Here is a 20,577-nt window from a genome sequence, read left to right on the forward strand (position 1 = left end):
CAAAGCTGCAGCAAAGTCGTTGGGCGCTGCAGTTCGCCAACCTCCACCTTTTCGTCCTAGGGGACAGCAATGGAGGGGTGGTTCCTTTCGCTATTATTCGTCCTTCAGTAAAGCGGGAGGAGCTGGCAGTCAAAGAGGCCAATGCAGGGGTACCAGAGGTGGACGACAGGGTACCCGTGATGCCAAGGCCGCTCGGGCAGTTGCCTCTTTGCCCTCGGGTAACGCCGCAGCCGCTAACACTCAGTCGTGAGGCCATGTCCCATGGTTCGCCGGTTGGGGGAAGGCTGGCGCAGCATCTTGTAGAGTGGCGTGCCCTTACTACAGATGTATGGGTTCTGGAGATCATAACCCACGGCTACTGTCTTCCCTTTCGGCAGAGGCCTCACGACAATCCACCGGGGAACCTCTCTCTTCAGAGTCAGGATCCGCTCCTTGCGCAGGAAATTCAAGCCCTGCTGGAGAAAGGCGCCATAGAACTGGTACCTGAAGCGGAGAGGATCAAGGGATGGTAATCCCCTTATTTTTTGATTTCAAAGAAAGACGGGGGATTGAGACCCATCATGAACTTGCGCGGTTTGAACAAACTCCTCAGGAAGGACAAGGACAAGTTCAAGTTGGTTACTCTCTCTCAAGTCCTCCAGGCCCTTCAGCTTCAGGACTGGTTAGCGTCTCTCGACCTCAAGGATGCTTACTTCTATGTGCCGATCCATCCCAAGCACAAGAAGTACCTGAGGTTCACGGTTGGCGACTCGCACTTTCAGTTTCAGGTCCTGCCATTCGGATTGACCTCCGCCCGAGGGTTTTCACCAAGCTCATGGTGGTGGTGGCATCGTATCTCAGGAAAGGGGGGATTCACGTCTACCCCTACCTGGACGATTGGTTGATCAGGGGGAGCTCTCCCGAGCAAGTCCTGGATCATCTGTCCATCACCTGCCACTGCCTTCACAGGCTGGGCTTCTCCCTCAATTTAAAGAAGTCCCATTTGACGCCAGCACAGCGGCTCCAGTACATCGGAGCGGTGCTCGACACTTCCCTGGGGCAGTGTTTTCCTCCCCAGGTGAGGGCTCTTCACATTCAGCAGATGGTGCACAAGTTTCAGCATGCCCAGACGCTCCCAGCGTTCGAGTTCTTGAGGTTGCTCGGCCTCATGGCATCCTGCATTCTTCTGGTGCCAGAGGCTCGCCTGCGGATGAGATCTTTGCAGTGGGCACTGAAGATGCAGTGGTCGCAGTCCTCCGGCAGGATGTCGGACCCGGTTCAGGTGCCGCCCTCGGTTGCCCGGGACCTTCTGTGGTGGGCCGTCGAAGGCAACTTGATGAAGGGGGCTCCATTTTGGCTGCCCTGGCCGGAGGGGACGATCGTGACGGATGCATCCCTCACGGGATGGGGAGCTCATGCCAACGAGCTGACAGTCAGCGGTCGTTGGTCTCCGTCGGAGACCATACTCCATATCAATCTGTTGGAGCTGAGGGCCGTCAGGCTAGCCCTGAAGGCTTTTCTGCCGACTGTGCGAGGAAAGAATGTCCTGATCCTGACGGACAACACAGTGGCCATGCACTACCCCAACAAAAAGGGAGGGGCAGGGTCACATCCTCTGTGCAGGGAGGCGATGCAGCTCGAGTTCTGGGCCATCCAGCAGGAAGTTTCGATCTCGGCAGTTCATCTGGCCGGAGACGAAAACGTGACGGCGGACGCTCTGAAAAGGCAGAGCACGATCTCTCACGAGTGGGAGTTGGCTCAGGAGATTCTCCTGGAGATCTTTGCCCTTTGGGGGACCCCTCAAGTGGATCTCTTCGCCTCCAGTGTCAACCAGAAGTGTGAGAGGTTCTGCTCGCGGGAATTTCCTCCAAAAGTATCCTTAGGAGACGTGTTCGTGGTGGAGTGGTCATTCCCGCTGCTGTACGCGTTTCCTCCAGTCCCCGTCATCCCGCAAGTGCTGCGGAGGTTACGGAAGTTCGGTTCCCGGATGATCCTCATTGCTCTGGCGTGGGCTCGGAGGACATGGTACCCGGACCTTCTCGACTTGTCCATCTGCCCTCCACGTCGTCTTCCCTACCGAGACGATCTGCTCTCACGGGAGGGGGGGGTCAGGTTCTCCATCCAGAGGTCAGATCCCTCAACCTTCACGCTTGGCTTCTGAAAGGTTGAGGTATAAGGATTGGGACCTCCCTGAAGACGTGATGGAGGTGTTGCTCTCGGCCCGACGGCCAGCAACTAAGTCTCTGTACCGTTGGCGTAAGTTCTACGACTGGTGCAGAGTTCAGAATGTGGATCCTTTTGCATATGACATCCCCATGGTTCTGTCCTTTTTACTTTCTTTAGCCCACAGGGGCTTGCAAGTGGGTACCATTAAAGGTTACCGGACGGCGCTGTCCATCTTTAAGCGCTCGTCTGAAGAGTGTTCCTACTTTAAAATCCCTTTAATTTCACAGTTTCTGAAAGGGCTCACTAATGTGTTCCCTCTGTCACCTTTCCTGGTGCCCGGTTGGGATTTAAACCTTGTTCTTAAGTTTCTTATGGGTGCTCCGTTTGAGCCTTTGCATTCTTGCCCTTTGAGGCTGTTAACTCTGAAAACTGTGTTTTTGGTTGCGGTTACTTCCGCTCGCAGAGTGAGTGAGTTACAGGCACTTTCAGTTAAGCCACCCTTCACTGTATTTCACAAGGACAGGGTTGTCCTTAGAGTTCGTCCTTCTTTTCTTCCGAAGGTGGTTTCGGAATTTCATTTGGCCCAGAAGGTTGTTCTTCCGGCATTCTATCCTCCTCCGCATCCTGGTAAGGAATAGGAGAGGCTCCATAGGCTTGATCCTAGGAGAGCTTTAAGCTTTTATGTTTCACGCATGTCCCGGGTCAGAGTGGACGATCAACTCTTTATGGGTTACGCTGGAAAGCGTTTAGGACAGGCTGTGACGAAACAGTCTTTGTCTCGCTGGATTATTTTGGCCATCCCGGAGTGTTACCGCTTGGCGGGTAAGGACCCGCGGCTGGCTTGCGGGTCCATTCTACCCGGGGTATGGCTGCATCTACTGCCCTGCAAAGGGGTGTTCCTATTCGCAACATCTGTGATGCAGCCACCTGGGCTTCAGTACATACATTTGTACATCACCATTCCATCGATTCCATCCGAGGACAGGATCTGGCCTTTGGCAAGGCGTTCCTTTGCTCTGCTATTTGATTGGCAATTCTAAATTTTGATTCTAAATTCTTTCCCTCCTCCTTGCTCTGGTACTATTTTGGGAGTCTGTCATAGACATGGAATACGTCGGAGGACCCAATCCCCTCGAAGAACAAGTTACTTTCTTACCTGGTAACGTTCTTTCGATGGGATGGTCCGATGACGTATTCCATATCGCTCCCTCCCTGCCTTCCCCGCTGCAGAATTTCTTTTGCGATTGCAGCTTACGTTCCGCAAGGCTTTGTGTCTGACTGGCAGTTGACTAATGTCACACGTTCTGGGGGAAAATACTACAACTGAGGCTACGGGCGTCGTGCGTCCTACTTATCACATCGGATGACGTCAGACGTCGGAGGAGGTCCTCGACGACGGCGCATCGACGTCATCGACGCAGGATGCAGACGCCGAAAAAAGTTTCCGAAGCAGCACAGCTGTGGTGATTACATGTCAGAGATATGGAATACGTCGTCGGACCATCCCATCGAAAGAACGTTACCAGGTAAGAAAGTAACTTGTTCTTCTCAGGTATTCTACCTGACAGGATGGGGAAAAGGTGTTATTGGGAAGGGGATACCTTGTCTCACCCTCCGGCGTTCCACTTCCACTCCCAAGGACCCCTCATCCAGGTGATCCTCCCGCACTGTTCCACCCCCAGAAACCGGATCCAAAAGTGATGGGTATGTCCTGGCCACCTGGATGACAGATCCCTGGGGATTAGCAGGGGAGACCCCTTCAGGTTTCTCATAGGTCCAACCACTTGTTTAAATCTCACTTAAGCTCCACAATAATGTGGTTGTAATTAAGCCTATACAGGTCTGCAAGACTCCTTGAAATCTTAATACCCAAGTATGATCTTGCTTCATCCCCCAAGGGCAACCTGTGTAACTCTGAATAGGCATAGACTGAGTTCCAAGATTTCCTACTGGGAGGATGCAAGACTTAGTATGATTAATCTAAAGGCCTGCCAAAGCGCCTCAGTTATCAAAAGTTTACATTTTCTCCTTCAGGGAGTCCTTTCGCTCTGTTACATAACATAAGGCATTGTCCGTAAATAACATGCTTTTACATTCCACCCTATCATAGTCAATGCCATGTATCCAAGGATTTGCTCTGATATCAACCCCAGTGGTACGATCACCAGGGCAAAAGAAATGGGGGACAGATAGCACTTTGTATATGTATATAAAGGAAACTCCTCTGTCAGAACCCCATTAACTAGCCAGGAACTTGATATAGGGACGCTACCCATGCCCCAAAATGCTCCAAATTGGCCTTCAGTTTGGCCTTGCATACTTTGAGGTCCATCAACCTTGCCAAACTAATGCTAGTGCCCTTCCTCCACTTTGGGGCCTGTGAGGTAGTGGAAGCGAAGGAACCAAGGGTGAAGGGAGCACAGAGCACCATGGCAAACAAAGGGTGGGGAACCAATGGGAGAAGGAGGGGCAAGGGGGAGTTACGGATGGCTTGAAGGAGGAATCACAGAGATAGCGCAATATAAGGTGCTTTTCTCTTTTCCCACCCAGGAGATGCACGCTGATGAGGAAGATAGGATTTGTGTGTGGGCCTACTAGTGGAGGAAGACCATTGGGCTGAGAAGAGCAGTTGCGGCTGAAAAGCCCTGTTGGGCTGAAGTGAGGGACACAGCATTTGACAGCCCTGTTGGGCTGGAGTGAGGAACACACTGCGTTCTGACAGCCCTGTTGGGCTGAAGTGAGGGACAAGCTGCATCCAACAGCCCTGTTGGGCTGGAGTGAGGAACACGCTGCTTTTGGAAGCCCATTTGGGCTGGGGTGAGGGACACATTGCATTTAGAAGCCCCTTTAGGTTGGAGTGAGGGACGTGCAGCGTCCTGAAAGCCTCGTAGTGCTGAGTTGAGGGAGACGTTACTGTGGAAGCCCCATTGGGCTGAAGTTGGAGGAGCTAGTCTCAGTGGGGCTAAGCATCACTGAGGTTATTGACAACCCTTCACCCCTGTGCTTCACAAGTACCCAGCACCACCTGTTAATCTTCCTGTCCTGTGGGAGCGGATTAACAGCAACAAGGAAAGGGAACACCCTAACAGCCTTCCCCTTTATATGTTTGGTTATATCCCAAAAGACCAGGCGAACAAAAGGAAACCTAAGGGGTTGAGTGCCAGCATCCCTAGTCAAAGGAAGTACAGGACAGGAGCCATAAGGGACAGAGAAACAGCTGGGAAATGTTACTGAAGGATTTGGGTTCGGAGAGCATTAAGAAAAATAAAAGGATGTGTTAAGAACAGAAACAAACCCGAGAGCTGTCTTTATTTCCCACACCGTACAGTGACAGGACCTCAATCTTGCCTCTTAGATTTGCCTCATTGTGAATTTGTTCACTTTTCCGTAGAGAGCCTGTCCCAATTAATCCCCTCCCCTTATAGTTGTCTTAAAACAGTCAGTATGGCAGTGCTGACCTCTCCTATATCGTTTAACTCAAAATATGACTTACTTTTTTTGAGTATGGGTTCTCCCACCTCCTTCTCTTTCAACAGGTAATCATTCCAATACCATTGCCCCCTGTTGACCCTCCCGTCACATACTCCCACCACTGCCATAACTAAATTGTGATGTGATCAAGGGACAGAGTTCCTATCTGCCTTTTGGAACCACTTAAGAGTGTTTGAATCAGCCAGCACCAAATCTATTGGCAGAAGGGGTCAAGTGATGAGTAAATGGGGTATGGGCGCAAACACCTGGAGTGGAAGGCAGGTTCAGCATCCCAAATATCCAGTAACTCTAGAGTCTCATTAATTTCCTTGAATCTACCCCCAATCCACCTTCACCTGAACCTCTTTTGTTCTCAACCTGTCTGTAAGTGGATCAGGGACCATGTTAAAATCCACACCCACCAGTAATACCCCTTCCACAAAACCTTTTAGAGATTGTATCCCCTCCTCCCCAAAGATGTCTGGCCGGTATAGGGACAGTATGTTGAAGCTAATGTGAGTCGAATACCTTGATATAGGCCCTCCAAAAAGAAGCAGCATCCCTCACGGTCACATTGTGTCACACACTTGAGGCCACCAGCACTACGGCCACCCCCCCTTTCTTAGTTCGAAACACCACCTCCCCTAATAAGTGACTCAGCCCCCCGTTGAGTCTCCTGTACATGGAGAATATCGAGTTTCATTGACTTGGATTTCCTCTTCATCAGTGATCTCTGAAAAGGAGAGTTTAAACCCCTTAAATTGAGCAAACCTATTTTAAGGCAAATCCCCAAGTCTGTCATCTCTGCCAGGAACTCATTCTCTCAGCCATTTTCCCCTCCCCAAACATCCCATTCTGACCACCTTCTCGATCGTATGAAGACGAGTAACTTCATAGCGCACGGGAACACATACGAAAAGGGAAAGACACAAAATATACAAACCTATAACTGTTAAACTTCTATGAAGTAAATTACCCACCCCAAAAACACTAAATCCATGGGTCCTGCCGACCCACTTCACTTTCCCAAAAGGCGTTCGGACTTGCCTCCTACCCTCCACCCTACAGGTTCGAACCAACAGGTAAACTCCCCCTGCCACTTTAACACCAATATCGGTTCTCTTGCCCTTTATTTCTTTTAAAATGGACTTAATGTCACCATTTTCTACCCCTACATCCGTGACCGATGAATCGCTCATGGCCTGATCCATCTCCGCCCCTCGATCTTCTTCAAGCTCTAGTTTTTGAACTGTTGCAGCTTTACCTTGCAGCTCCTTTAGTCGCCTGGTCTAGGGTGTGAAAGTCACCTGCCTCTTCCCCCTCTTCACTGGTGAACCAACTCCAACTCCTTAAAACAACCCCAAGTTTTCTCTGTCAAAATGTCTTAATTTTCCTTGTGGTTGCCTCATTAATAGCGTACCTTCATGTTCTCCTTTCCCTTTATGACCTCACCCATGGAGCCCCTCTACTAGTCTCCTGGCCCCACCTCTCCACATCAGGGCCCAGGTTTAAGCTCCAGGGAATCTCGCAGTCCTGGATATCTCCTCCAGCATGGTCCCTCTGCCAAATGTTCGAGACCGCAGGGCGCTACCTGGCGAATCTGTATTGACGTGGGTCCGGGTCCAGCTCTTTGTCATGCCTGGATCACCCCCTGAATTACAGAGACACGCTGACACACGGGACCCCCTGGGGCACTGGTCTTGCTACTCGTGACCTCCACTCCACCTCGGCTTTGTAAGTCCATGCGCTGGTTCACTTCTATCCCTCTGTGCCAGGGGCGTAACCCTGATCAGGTCCTACTCACCACCACTTTCTCACCGATAGCAATGCTAGCGAGGTCGGGGCTTGCCACTGCTCTGGTGGGTTTCCCATGTTGGGCTCTGAAGTTTAGTCTGGAGAGCGAGGTTCTTTGCCACATTGCTCCTGAGGCAGCTCCAACTTGTCCGGTGATAACAGGAGTGCGTTTCACCATCCTTGGAGTCGTGTTTCGGGAGTTTGAGGTAGGCATGGTATCACATGTATGAGATAGGCACAATGATTCAAGTTCAATTTGTTTATTATCCTTCAAAAGGGGGCTGGAAATTTCCTACCCTGCCTTAAATCTACGATGGGAGAGGTCTAGACCCTCAACAAAAGAAAACTAGTCCGAGTCAGTCTCATTGTGATATAAGGATTGTAAACCTAGCCTTGCCTTCACGCTCCTACAAAACATTGTGTAGGGTGTATGGGTCAAAACAAAAATATAGTGTATCAAAAGGAAAGTCAGGATGATGGTTAAACCAGTACTTTACTCCCTTCCCCATGTTTAAAGCATGGGGGGAGGGGTTGGAGGAGCTCTTCAAACGGGTGGCTGGTTTCTCAAAGTTTTAGGGGCTGGTACTATTTAGCGTATTCCCCAAAGTTCAAACCGTTCAGTTTCACCCGGTTCCTTCTGCCCGGGTCTCTCAACAGTCCTTCTTGTATCGTTATTCAAAATACAATCTTCTTGAGGCTTCCCTCACCTCTATTCAACAGAGATTTCATAATTGACATTAACAATTCAAACTCAGACCGTATAGGCTTCCCTCGCCTCCAGTCTGGGTCTTGTTCTTCTTCTTTTAAACTTTCAACTTTACGGGGTTCCCTTCCCCAATATTTTTACATCCCATCCTTTCAACACTCTGTCAGAGGCTTTCGAAACAGGACTATTTTCCCTTCCTTCATGCCTGACCACTCTGACACTGTGGTGACTCTTAACGGTTTTTCAATTGTGACCCTGGCACGTAACCGCTTTCTTGAGTATCGTAGTTCTGTAAGCAATCACAAAAGCTTCTACCTTTTCCTTATAATCAATTTATATTCAGAAACACTTGAACAGTTTACATATCACATTTGTTTCAACACAGGATTTCCCTCTGTCGGGCTCAGACCTTTCAAAGTTCATCCTGATTACTTGCGGTTTAGGTTCCCTTCTGTCGGCCTCAAACCTGTCTGGGCTTTCATATTTCATTTTACATGTTTCTCTTGTCATGGGTTTTACTTGTAAAGTTCAAACCGAGTCATTCAAATAGCGCTTCATTCGCAGGACCACTCTTAACAGTTTTTCTTCTTTTCCAACTGGATTAAACGTCCCACAAGGCCTTGCTCTTGCCTCTTTATATTTGGTGCCTTTCGCCAACCAGACATTTATTTAATTCTGCGTTCAGGGTCTCCACTTTCGCCTGGGTTGCGTTCAAGGCCTCAGTATCAGCCTCTCTACTCCTCTCCAACACTCTCCTTCACCCGAGAGGAGAGTGGCCTACTTCCTGATACAGAAAGGAATACTTTCTCCACCTCTTTGGCTCCATGTCACATATCCTTCTGGCTTCTAGCGAGCACATTTTTTTTGCCTGGCTTTCTTTGGCTTTCCTTTGCAGTTAAACAGGACCTCTGCCTTCCGTGCTTCGTTGCCTGGTCCCTGTTAGCTCCTGCTGAGCTGCTCCTTCTTGTGTCCAGCCTTACCCCGTGAGTGCTTGGGATTTGGGTAGGGATATTCTGCTGCACTAAGCCTTGCTGCCTCCTTCCTCTCTTCCCAAGAGCAACTGCCTTCTCCCCTGCAGCAGGTTCCTTTTAAAACACCTGTGAGAGGTGAATGTGCTACAAGTGTGTGGTCAGGGTTGGGCCTGCCTGACCTTGCCTGTGACAGCCTGTTATCAAAATGGGGGCGTCTGTCCTCTGTGTCTTAGTGTGTGGTTTCTCAGTACCCTTCATCCTCTGTCTCTCTCTTCCTCGTCCCAGTGTTTGTGTAAAAAAGGGTGGGGGAGTTGGACAGTCGGAGTATCCTAACAAATAGGATGTGGTAGGGTTGTTGAAAAGGGGGGAATACTGTGTCTCACCATTGTGTGTTCCACCGTCACTCCCCAAGGACCCCTCACCCAGATGATCCTCCCGGACTCGTCCACCCCCAGGGACTGGTTCCGTGGGCGATGGCCATGCCCTGGCTACCTGGGCAAGAAATCCCTGGGACTAGGCGGTGAGACACCCTCTGGTTTCTCACAGGAGGGGAGGCTTAGAGCTCGGCTAACAGGTGGCCATTTTGCCAGCGCCCTTTGGTGGCTTCCATATTGCATCTTTTTGATTCATGCGCTGCAAAAGGTGAGTCAGTTATGAGCCTTACGAGGCCCAACATCAGTTAGTGCTACTTGTGGGTAAGTATGGTTATCGTCAACGTGACAGCGACAGGACACTTAGAAATGATCTTTCTGAGCATAAAGTGAGATGATATATATGCATTGTGGGGCAATGGTGGTTCTTTAAGGAACCACCCAGGCTTACATCACCAAAGTGGAGTGGAATGTGTTGAGCTTTATTCTTTTCCCTTCAGACAATCAAAGGTAATGGAGCCAGCCACAGTCCTTGCAGGGGCCTGAATATTTAGCACTGCCTATTAGCAAATAATCACAGGAGCCTTGATCAGCCACCCTAGTGTGGGGCCCTTTGTGCAAATCCTTGTTTAATTGCCTCAGGAACTCCTCTTGGGCATCTTCCCTCACTCTGCCGGCGTAGGCAAAATTAGATTATTACAGTATCTCAAGAGAGATTCATTTAGCAGGGATTTTCCTCTAGTTCATCATGGTTATCCATACGCTCATATTTTCTACTTCCGTCCCCCAGGTTCTTGAGAGCAACCTTCCCCCTTTCAGTCACATTCTCATATAGCTTTGAGGGGTTGCCTCATACATCCTCTGTCCGTCTCGTTGGTACTCTCTCTCCACAGTGGTAGGCTTCTGCTCGCTACTATCACTTCCAGGTTGGATTCCACTCACCTCTATCTCTCTATACTTCTGGTCTATTGACTTGCACTGACCTCGCCTGCTGGAAATCTTCTGGCAGCTCCACGTGGTCACACCATTTAGAGATCTCCCTCTTGCATTGATCCGCTTTTGGCAGCGTTCCGCTCGCCTGCTGCTTGGATGCTATCTTTTTCTCCCTGCTGCTTACCAGCATGCATTTCTCATCTGCTGACTCTGCAGCTCCGTTTACCTTCATGGACTCTCTCCATGACTTAACCATGTCAACATCACTGAAGCTCTGTCTGCACTCCACCTCACTTGTTCCTCTGTCGTGCTATGCCACATTGCTGCAAGTTGTCACATTGATCCTGGAAAGCAAGGAAAGACTCACTGTAATTGCCATGCCGGGTATGACACCACATACCCGCCTCCCTTACCTGCCACTTTTCCTGTTGGGTCATAAAGGGAGTGGGGAAGTGAGATAGAAAATCCATATTTCTCCAGCCTGGGGTCTGGCATGGATTCACATGCTCATGTATATTCCCCGTCGTCAGGCTGGGAATCCTCGGTAAAGAAAAAACCAGTATCAGTTTCGTTTCTGATCTCTTTCGTAGTAGTAACCAAACACTGATCTCTGCGTCATACTGACCACAGCCAATGACTGCCATCTCCCTAAGCCCCGCCTCTGGCAGCCATCTGCAGATTTTTACTGCACGTTCAAGTGTTGGGAGTCCTCGTGCTTAGCTCTCGAGCTTTTACTGCGTGTTTCGCGCTTTTTCAGGTGAATTTTCACATTTTTTCGGTTAATCGAGCCTCAAGCTCCACCGTTTCTACTCCCGTTAATGGGTACCCTTTGCAGGATTTTCCTACGCCCCTCAAGGGTGAAGATTTCGTCGAATCAACCTCTTGGAGGATTCCAGAAGATTTGCGGCCTACTTCAAGATGGCCCAGGACGCGAGTTCGTCACCCGGACTCAAGCTGTTTCACAGCTGCCCTGTATGCGGGCTGCAGAATGTGTTTAAGGAGGACGAACATTTGCGATGCTTCTACTGTCTTCATGGGGACAAGACTCATGTAGAGAAGGACTGCCAGTTCTGCAAGAACTTGTCGGAGCGGACCATGAGGGACCGTCGATCTCGTCTCGCCAGCTGGTTGGTGAAGGGCTCAATGGGTGAGAAGAAGAAAGGGTCCGAGCGGGCTTCTAAGTCCTGTGCGGGCGCCCCGGCGACGGGGGCCCAACACCAGGCCAAGCGCCGCAAGTCCGCTGGCTCCGGGAGCGCTGAAAGGTCGGGCTCTTCGGTCGCCAGGCAGGGCGCACCTTCCCCGGCACCGTCAACCACGAGCCAGCGCTCCGGTTCGGGGAAGAGGAAGTCCGAGACCCCGGGTAAGCTTCGGGAGAAGCCCCGTCCGATCCCGGGAGAGGGGGAGTGAGGCATCGCCCCTCCCCCTAAGGGGAAGGCCCAGGACGCACCTAAGGTGGTGAAGGCCCCTACCCAGCAGGCAAAGGCCTCTATCGAGGCGATCGCGGTGACTCTGGCCAAGCCGGCAGAGACCCCGCCAGCGGAGACTGCCTCTGGGACTAGAGTTTCCCTGCCGCGAAGGAGGGAATTCTCTTTTCAGCCCATCGTCATCGCCCCCATGATGGAACAAGGGGGGGGGCACGGTAGCCTCCTCAAGCTCGGAGTCAGCCTCAGAGGGGGAACTGACCGAGGTCGCGAGGAATCTCGAAGTACAATTCGAGAAGGTTCGGTCGCGCAAGGAAGATCCTCGGGAGATAACTGAGGAAGACGATGATGGCGAGGAAGAGCAGCCTTCCCTTCCGGCGCAGCCGGAACCTAGGCCTCAGGATAGCTCGGCAGCCATTTTGTTTGCGATCCAGTCCTTATGCTCTGAGATAAGGACGAGATTACCACGGCCCAGGCCGGAGGACCCGCAACCTGGCCTGTCGGGAAGTCCTCAGAACAAACGACAGAGGACCCAACCCTCTGGTTTAAGCTGGCCCCCATATTGGACTTCCTACCGGATGACAAGATGTCCGAGGCCCTGGAAATACTTCAAGAAGGCGAGGTGGTGTCGGACCATGCCATAACGGTGGCAACCGATATTGCCGATACCGGGTTCCGCCAGCTGGGCAACAGAGTTTGCCTACGACGACGGGGTTGGCTCCGGGCGACCGACTTCCGTCAGGACGTCCAGACCAGGGTGTTGGACATGCCGTTCGACGGCAGCAACTTGTTCAGGAAGGCGGTGGACGAATCCCTCCAAGCCATAAAGACGGACACGGAGACGGCCCGCGCCCTAGGAGCCCTTCAGCAACGACAGCCCTTTCGGAGCTCCGGAGGCACAGGGGCCTCCAAGGGATCCAGCGGTGGCTCGTCGTCCTACCGCCAGGCGGCACGTTCCTCGTCTCAGGAGGCCTACAGGGGTCACGGCAAGCAGGGAGCGCCTCGCCGCCATCGGCAAGGTGGCCAGGGCGGCAAGGCCACCACCTCCAAGCAGGACTGAACCGGCCGTGGCCTCGGGCCCCCACCGAAGCACCCCAGTGGGAGGCCAGCTGACGAAGTTCGTCGGCGTGTGGAAGTCCATCTCCATCGATTGTTGGGTGCTGGATACCCTGGCAAGAGGACACTCGAATTCCTGAAGAAGTGCCCTCACATTCCACCTGTGGCCAGGAAGGAAAATCACGTCCCGAACTGCTGTTGGAAGTACGGGCGATGCTCAGGAAAGGCGCCATCGAGCCTGTCCCGAAGAGGCTCTGGGGTGTACTCAAGGTACTTCATCGTCAGGAAGAAGACGGCGGCTGGCGCCCCATCCTGGACCTTCGTCGTTTGAACAAATACATCAGGTCACAAAAGTTCAGGATGGTCCCCCTCCAGCACGTGCTGGGACAGCTGGAGGAAGGCGACTTTCTATCGTCGCTGGACCTGGAGGATGCATACTTCCACGTTCCCATCCTCAGAAGTCACAGAAAGTTCCTCAGGTTTGTCGTCCAGGGACGCCACTACCAATTCAGAGCACTGCCGTTCGGATTGAAGTCGGCTCCCAGGGTCTTTACCAAGTGCCTAGCACCTGTGCGGCTGCGCCTGCAGGGGATTCACGTCTACCCCTACCTGGACGACTGGCTCATCCGCTCAAGGACAAGGGAACTCGCCGTCGAACACACTGCGAGGACCGTCCAGCTACTCACAGACCTGGGATTCCCCATAAATTACCCAAAGTCCCACCTGGTGCCGTCGCAGGTGGCCCTGTTTCTGGAAGCGAAGCTCAATACAGTGAGGCGCCTGGCGGCACCGTCGGAAGAGCAGACGAAGACCATTCTGGGCAAAGTGCAGCGCCTGCTAGCCATGGACGTGGCCAGGGTGAGGTCCATCAAGTCCCTCCTGGGGATGATGTCCTCTTGCATCTACCTGGTGTGCCTATGCAGACTACGGATGCGCCCTCTTCAAGAATTTCTCGACGCCCGTTGGACGCAGGTGATGGGCACCTTCGAAGACAGGGTCCCCCTCAACGAGGTGTTCCGGCGGGCGATTCAGTGGTGGGGCGTTCGAGCGCACCTCACGGCGGGCAAGGACTTTCAGACGCCGGCGTACCAGGAGACGGTGACGACGGACGCTTCCCTGGAAGGTTGGGGCGCCCACACCGGAGATCTCCACGCAAGAGGCCTCTGGCTCCCGGAGGAGAAGCTCCTGCACATCAACATCCTGGAACTCTGAGCCGTGTTCTGGGCGCTCAAATCGTTCCTCCCGTCGCTCAAGGGCAAGGTGGTGCGGATCTTCACGGACAACACCACGACAATGTTTTACATACGGAAGCAGGGAGGTACCAGATCCCCAGCCCTATCCAAAGAGGCGCAGGATCTGTGGCACTGGGCGGTCGCTCAGGGGATGTTCCTGGTTCCCTTACACCTGGCAGGAGAAAGAAACACCATCGCCGACTCGCTCAGCAGGGAGCTGCGCGCGTGTCACGAGAGGGAGCTGCGCCAGGATCAGGTGGATCAACTCTTCCGATGATGGGGCAAACCCCAAATCGACCTGTTCGCAACAGCGACGAACTCGAAGTGCCAGAGGTTCCCCCAGCCGAGAAGCATGGGCGATGCGTTCTCGTTCCCCTGGGACGGCTTATACATGTATGCGTTCCCTCCGTTGCCGTTGCTGCTTCGACTCATCAACCAGCTCAAGAGGTCCTGGTGCAGGATGATCCTCGTCGCACCGGCGTGGCCGAGGCAGATCTGGTTCCCGGAGCTTCTGGACTTGTCAACGTCCCCATCCATCAAGCTGTCGGCGGACGCGGATCTTCTCTCCAGAGAAGGAGGCGCCATCTTCCACCACGACCCGGCGTCGCTGAACCTGCAGGCTTGGCTCCTGCAGCGCTAGAGTTTGGAGGGTACGATATACCGGCCGACTGCAAAGAGGTTCTTGCAAAGGCCTTGGTCTTCAGGTAGCCAGCTGGATCTTTGACACACTACCTTCTCTCAGGTGTCCTGATACAGTGATTGATGTTTCCTCTGTCTCGGTCTTCATGTAGCCAGCTGGATCTTTGACGTACTACCTTCCTCTCAGGTGCTCCGATCCAGTGATTGATGTTTCCCCTATCTCAGTCTTCAGGTAGCCAGCTGGATCTTTGATGTACTACCTTCCTCTCAGGTGCTCTTATCCAGTGATTGATGTTTCCTTTATCTCGGTCTTCAGGTAGCCAGCTGGATCTTTGACACACTACCTTCTCTCAGGTGTCCTGATACAGTGATTGATGTTTCCTCTGTCTCGGTCTTCATGTAGCCAGCTGGATCTTTGACGTACTACCTTCCTCTCAGGTGCTCTGATCCAGTGATTAAGGTTTCCTCTATCTCAGTCTTCAGGTAGCCAACTGGATCTTTGATGTACTACCTTCCTCTCAGGTGCTCTGATCCAGTGATTAAGGTTTCCTCTATCTCAGTCTTCAGGTAGCCAACTGGATCTTTGATGTACTACCTTCCTCTCAGGTGCTCTGATCCAGTGATTGATTTTTCCTTTTTCTCGGTCTTCAGGTAGCCAGCTGGATCTTTGATGTACTACCTTGCTGTCAGGTGTTCTGATCCAGTGATTAATGTTTCTTCTATCTCACTCTTCAGGTAGCCAGCTGGATCTTTGACGTACTACCTTCTCTCAGCTGTACTGATCCAGTGACGGGTGTTTTCTCTATATGGGCTGTTTGACAAAGCATCTTTTGGACATTTTGAAGCAATTTCCTCAATCCTTTTTGTTTTCCGTATGCCAGACCTCTTGTTTTTTTTGTTTGTATCTGCCCTTTCGAGGGGCCTTGAGATTTTCCAGGTCTTTCTCTTTGTTGGTGAAATGTAAAAAGGGCTGAGTGCCTATTCTTGTGCTCTCTGTGCCACCTCCATAATCTCTCTGGTTGCACAGTGCAAAATATCTTCCTGAAGATCTTTTTACCTGTTAGAGTATATTCATTGCACATAAAGAAACAGACCATCATTCCTTCATAGTGCATAAAATAAGAAACGTGTATTTCTGAGCAATATCTTCTACCTCCCGAAATGTCTGCGTTGGGCACTTTCACGCACCCCAAACATGGAGCGCTGGGCCTGACAGAGAGAGGAGGGGGGATGGCGGCAACAGCTTGTAATATTTCCATTACGTGTTTGGTGAAGACTTAACTCCTTTATGGCCCTGTATCAAATCACCCTAAATGAATGGGATTATTGTACTCTTGGATTGTGGGTACATATCTTAATCTTGAGACCTTGGCCCATGGTCATGTTCAACTTTAGAAATAACCATACAATGACGTTACTCAATGGGTGATGGGTTGGCTCAGAATAGCCCCAGTCAACTTGATGGAGTGAGAAGGGACATGAAGCCACTGAGCAGTGGGCAGCTGCTGTTACTACCGGTTTAGTGTTGGCTCATAGAGCTTGTCATTGCCACTTGCATAAGACAACGAATATTGGTGTAGAAAGCATACATGGGCTTGGTAGTCTTTCTGGCATGTGTGGAGGGATTGATAACTGTCAGTAGCATGGACAGTCACACATTCTGTTATCTAAGATCTTGTCGCATTAATGTGATTTTAAAATTGACATTTCTGTCGTCTGAGGCATCTCTTTCAAGGGTAATGAGTTACTTACAGCTACACATCAGCGCCTGGTGTAATGGAAACTACTTAACCAAGTACATTTCAGCCACTTGATTTCCAAATAATACAACATCCAATCCCACAGCACTGAATTGGGTAACCTGCATCCTTTAAATTCTGAGACAGTGTGCATGGAAGTGATGTTATCAAACAATGGGTAAAAAAACAAGCATGCAAAGACAGTTTGCATATTAGTATCGTTTAATTTGTAAGAGCAGGAGAAGTGTGTTCTTAATAATTGTGGGATCATTTAAAGTTGTAATGTCAAAAATATTTGTAGGAAGAGGGAACAAAACTTACCATAGAGATAGCGAAACTGTTTGGCTTTGTCAATGCTTGTTATTTCTTTTTTGAGTCCGAAAATAACAGCGCATAATTCATTTCTCAGCTCCACCATAGTTTCTTGTATATAATACACATGTGCACCCTTTCACTAACACTCTGTATTGTTCAGCATCGCACAGAGGTGTCGTGCACACTGCATGGCCGCCGTGCCTTTCGCTATTCGGTTGCCTAGCAACCTCATTTGAGAAACTGCGCCATACGATTGGGCGCATTGTGTTACTTGAATGCCCTGGAAGCACTGGAAGGCGTTAGCCAGCCTGCAAACAGAAGGCAGATACAAAAGGCTGCTCGCCTGTCTCTGCCTGTCCGTGGAAGTCCTTGCCGTGGCCACCCCCCTAACGACCATCAACAAGTGAGTAGCTTCAGCCCTAGGCTTATTTCGCACTATCCGCCGCCACCAGTCCCATTAGAGGTGGGTGTTGACTAAGGTGTATACGCCTGAACTATGACCTGCAATCTCTAAACTCTTACATCCTCCCCAAATCTGCGTTTGCTTCACTTCGCCCCTGTGAAGATTAGCGTGCCATGCATATCTGACGTTTATATTTGAGTGAGTAGACTATTGCGAAAAATGCATTTTACCTATGTGTATTTACCTTGACCTACACTCACTATAGGTAGGAGCGATTATGCCGACCACTGCCTTACACTTACTATTGTTAACTTGATCAGTATACATTGCCTACCTTTCTGTTGCTATGTAATCTGATCTGGGCACTATGTGGCTCAGAGATATTACGCACTGTAGAACATTTCTGTGTTTAACGTATTCAAACTAATGCGTATCAGTTAACATGTGCTCTCTACAAGCCTGTTAGGCGCATGTATCTCTACCTGTACGTGAACTGCCATTTATATGCACTGTGAGGTCAGCCTTAACTCGCCTCCACAGACATCTGCCTCAGTCCTCTGTGCATACTTCTGGGCCCCTCTAACACGGGCCATAGCAAGCTCAACATATGGCTAACTGCGTTGCCTATTACTATTGATGCCTGATTGTACTGTATAGTCTAACATAAGTTGTACCGCCAATATCGACCACAATTACCATTCAGCTAACCTTGTTTATTGTGCTGCCTCTGTGTTTGGTGCCTCAAATGCATTGCGAAGTCTAAGTTGCCTCACTCTAACTGTGCCTCTTATAGTACTTGGCAGCCCAAATGCATGTTTATAATCACTCTTTAGGTATACGGCCTACACTGCCTGCTAGTACCCTGCAGCTTATAACCAGGCCATATATTGCATATAGGTCTGATCATGAGCCTATTCCCTGTATAAACTCTAAGCTATTCTGACCACCAGGGACCCAGCCATATTAGAAATCTTAGGGCTCACGGCACAGCATCCAGCTCAGGCACTGACTGCCGGTCTCCCACCTCTAGCTAACCCATTCTTATATTATGCATGCCTCCAGCTGCCTTACAGTAATCCTTCTGTGCACCTCAGTTGCCGCCAAAAACGATGCCATAGCGGTCAATTACTTTCAATCAGAGCCCAAGTTCGCAACTATGACCACTCCTTCCTCTCCACTACCGGAGATTAAACCTACCAAATTCCTCCCACCCCTGAAGCACAGCCTACTTCATACAACCATTAGACCCTCTACATTCCAACCAGAATTAAATCTAGGAATAAAGTCCTATGATACTGACTGTTATCCCCACTGGCTCAGTAGGTACCACAACTCCTAGCCAATGGATTAACATCCATGCCACGAAACCAGTACCTAACCAACCCTGCTCATGCTCCATCTGAATTAGAAATGGTAGGCTTGGCTCTAGACTTGCCAGATACTTCTCTTCACAGACTAAACCCCTAGCTAAAGGTAGTCCCCCCTTGGTGCCGAATAACCGAACTCCTAATACCAAATACACAACTAAAACTAGAGGCAACCGAAGAAAGTGTTGTCCTAACATCAAAGGTGCCTTATTAAATGCCAGATCTATGGTTGTCCATGCCATAGATATAGCTGACATAATTAATACTGGAGAATTGGACTTCCTAGCTATAACAGAAATGTGGCTTCACGCCGCGGCAGGACCCTCTCTGTTACTGGCCATTCTTGACAACTACACCATCTTGAGAGCAGATAAGGAAACGTCTAGAGGAGGCGGCATTGCCTTTATTGCGAAGTCAAGCCTAGGGCTCAGAGTATCCGCCTCACCCATCATCACGTCGTGTGAACTACTCACGGTCAAACTGACTACTACTAATTGAAGTAAACTAACTGTTCACTTAATTTATAGACCTCCTGGTCCCATTGGGTCCTTCGAGGAAGACATCACATCAATACTCTCAGGAAACACTAAACCTACTTTGCAAATATTAATGTTAGGTGACTTCAACCTGGTTTCCACGATCTTAACGACCAGCATGCAGGGGCATTGGCAAATATCCTCACTGAACTTGGCCTCACGCAAACAGTCATCGAACCTACCCACGATAAAGGCAGAACCTTAGATTGGGTAGCAGATTTCAACTGCGAGACCATAATCACCAATGTCGAACCTCAGACGTGGGCAGACCATTACTTAGTATCTTTCACCACGCTAGCCAGTAGACTGGCAATCAACACACCCTAAGGTTCCGCCCTTCCTCACTATGAACAAACGGTATATCACAGTAGAGAAGTTACTGACCCTTTTGCTTCCTACCTTGAACTCCTTACCAGATACCTCCGACCCAGCTTTGCTAATAGATTTATACAACTCTACCATTACACAAGCGCTAGACACCATTGCTCCACTCAAAATGCGAAAAGGTAAACTCAGAGCCCTAAACTCATGGTTGACATCCCAGCTAAAAGCCTTGCGGGCAGAGAAAAGAAAATTGGAAGTCATGTGGAAAAATATTCCTTCCAAAGAGAACAAACACAACCTGAAAGAAATCCGGCGAAGTATTCATAATTGCCTGGACTTGCCTACAAGCAAAGGCGCTGCAATTATAAATACAACGTTGTTGTATTTGTGATTCCGGTGGCTTCAGCTTTGAGTCTCCTGGGCTCCCCCGGGTGGCGGGAGCCCAGGAGACTCAAAGCTGAAGCCGCCGCAGTCATAAATACAACGTTGTATTTATAAATTCTGCGGTTTTCTTTCTACGTTTCCCACGCTCCTCCTCTCATGCCTGTAAACCCTTCTTATCCACGAGAGTTGCATCACATTAGCGGGAGACTTAATTCATCAAAACCTGATTATTGTAACACCTTTCTGTAGGTGCTAGCAAACACATTACGAACAAACTTCAAATACTACAAAATAATGCACTCAGAACAGCATTAAGTATTCCTAGGAGACAACACATCTCTGAGGTCAGAAGAATGTACAACTGACTATCAATGATAGGATTCAGTTAAGAAAAGTTTCCATCACCCATAAATGTCTAAAGAATGCTGCCCCACAGTACCTAAGAAGAAAAATTGTCACCACAAAATCTTCAACACGTCCCACAAGGACCGCTAACTCCTATTGCATCGTAGTTTCCAGATTTAAACTGAACAGGGCCGGTGGCAGTAGTTTTCTGGTCTTGGTCGCCCAATACTGTAATGCCCTCTCTTCTCATCTGCGAACTGACCAGAACTTCCACAGCTTTAGGAAATACACTAAAAGCGTGGTAGTTACGAATGACATATGACATCCATCAGGACATCCACTACTTTCGATACTATATCTGATTAGATTATTGTAATGTACTTTCTTTTTGTTTTACACTATGACACCTGCTGTATTTTTGTATA

At 50.1% G+C, this 20,577-nt stretch overlaps 1 protein-coding gene across 3 annotated transcripts in view; it reads left to right on the forward strand.

Moving 5' to 3' along the window:
• SLC41A2 (solute carrier family 41 member 2) overlaps positions 1-20,577 on the forward strand; it is a 705,927-nt gene that overhangs the window by 478,080 nt on the left and 207,270 nt on the right. The gene's annotated exons all lie outside the window — the stretch shown is intronic.

This window comes from Ambystoma mexicanum, chromosome 12, assembly GCF_040938575.1.
Source record: "Ambystoma mexicanum isolate Mex_15411 chromosome 12, UKY_AmexF1_1, whole genome shotgun sequence".
Classification (NCBI taxonomy): domain Eukaryota; kingdom Metazoa; phylum Chordata; class Amphibia; order Caudata; family Ambystomatidae; genus Ambystoma; species Ambystoma mexicanum.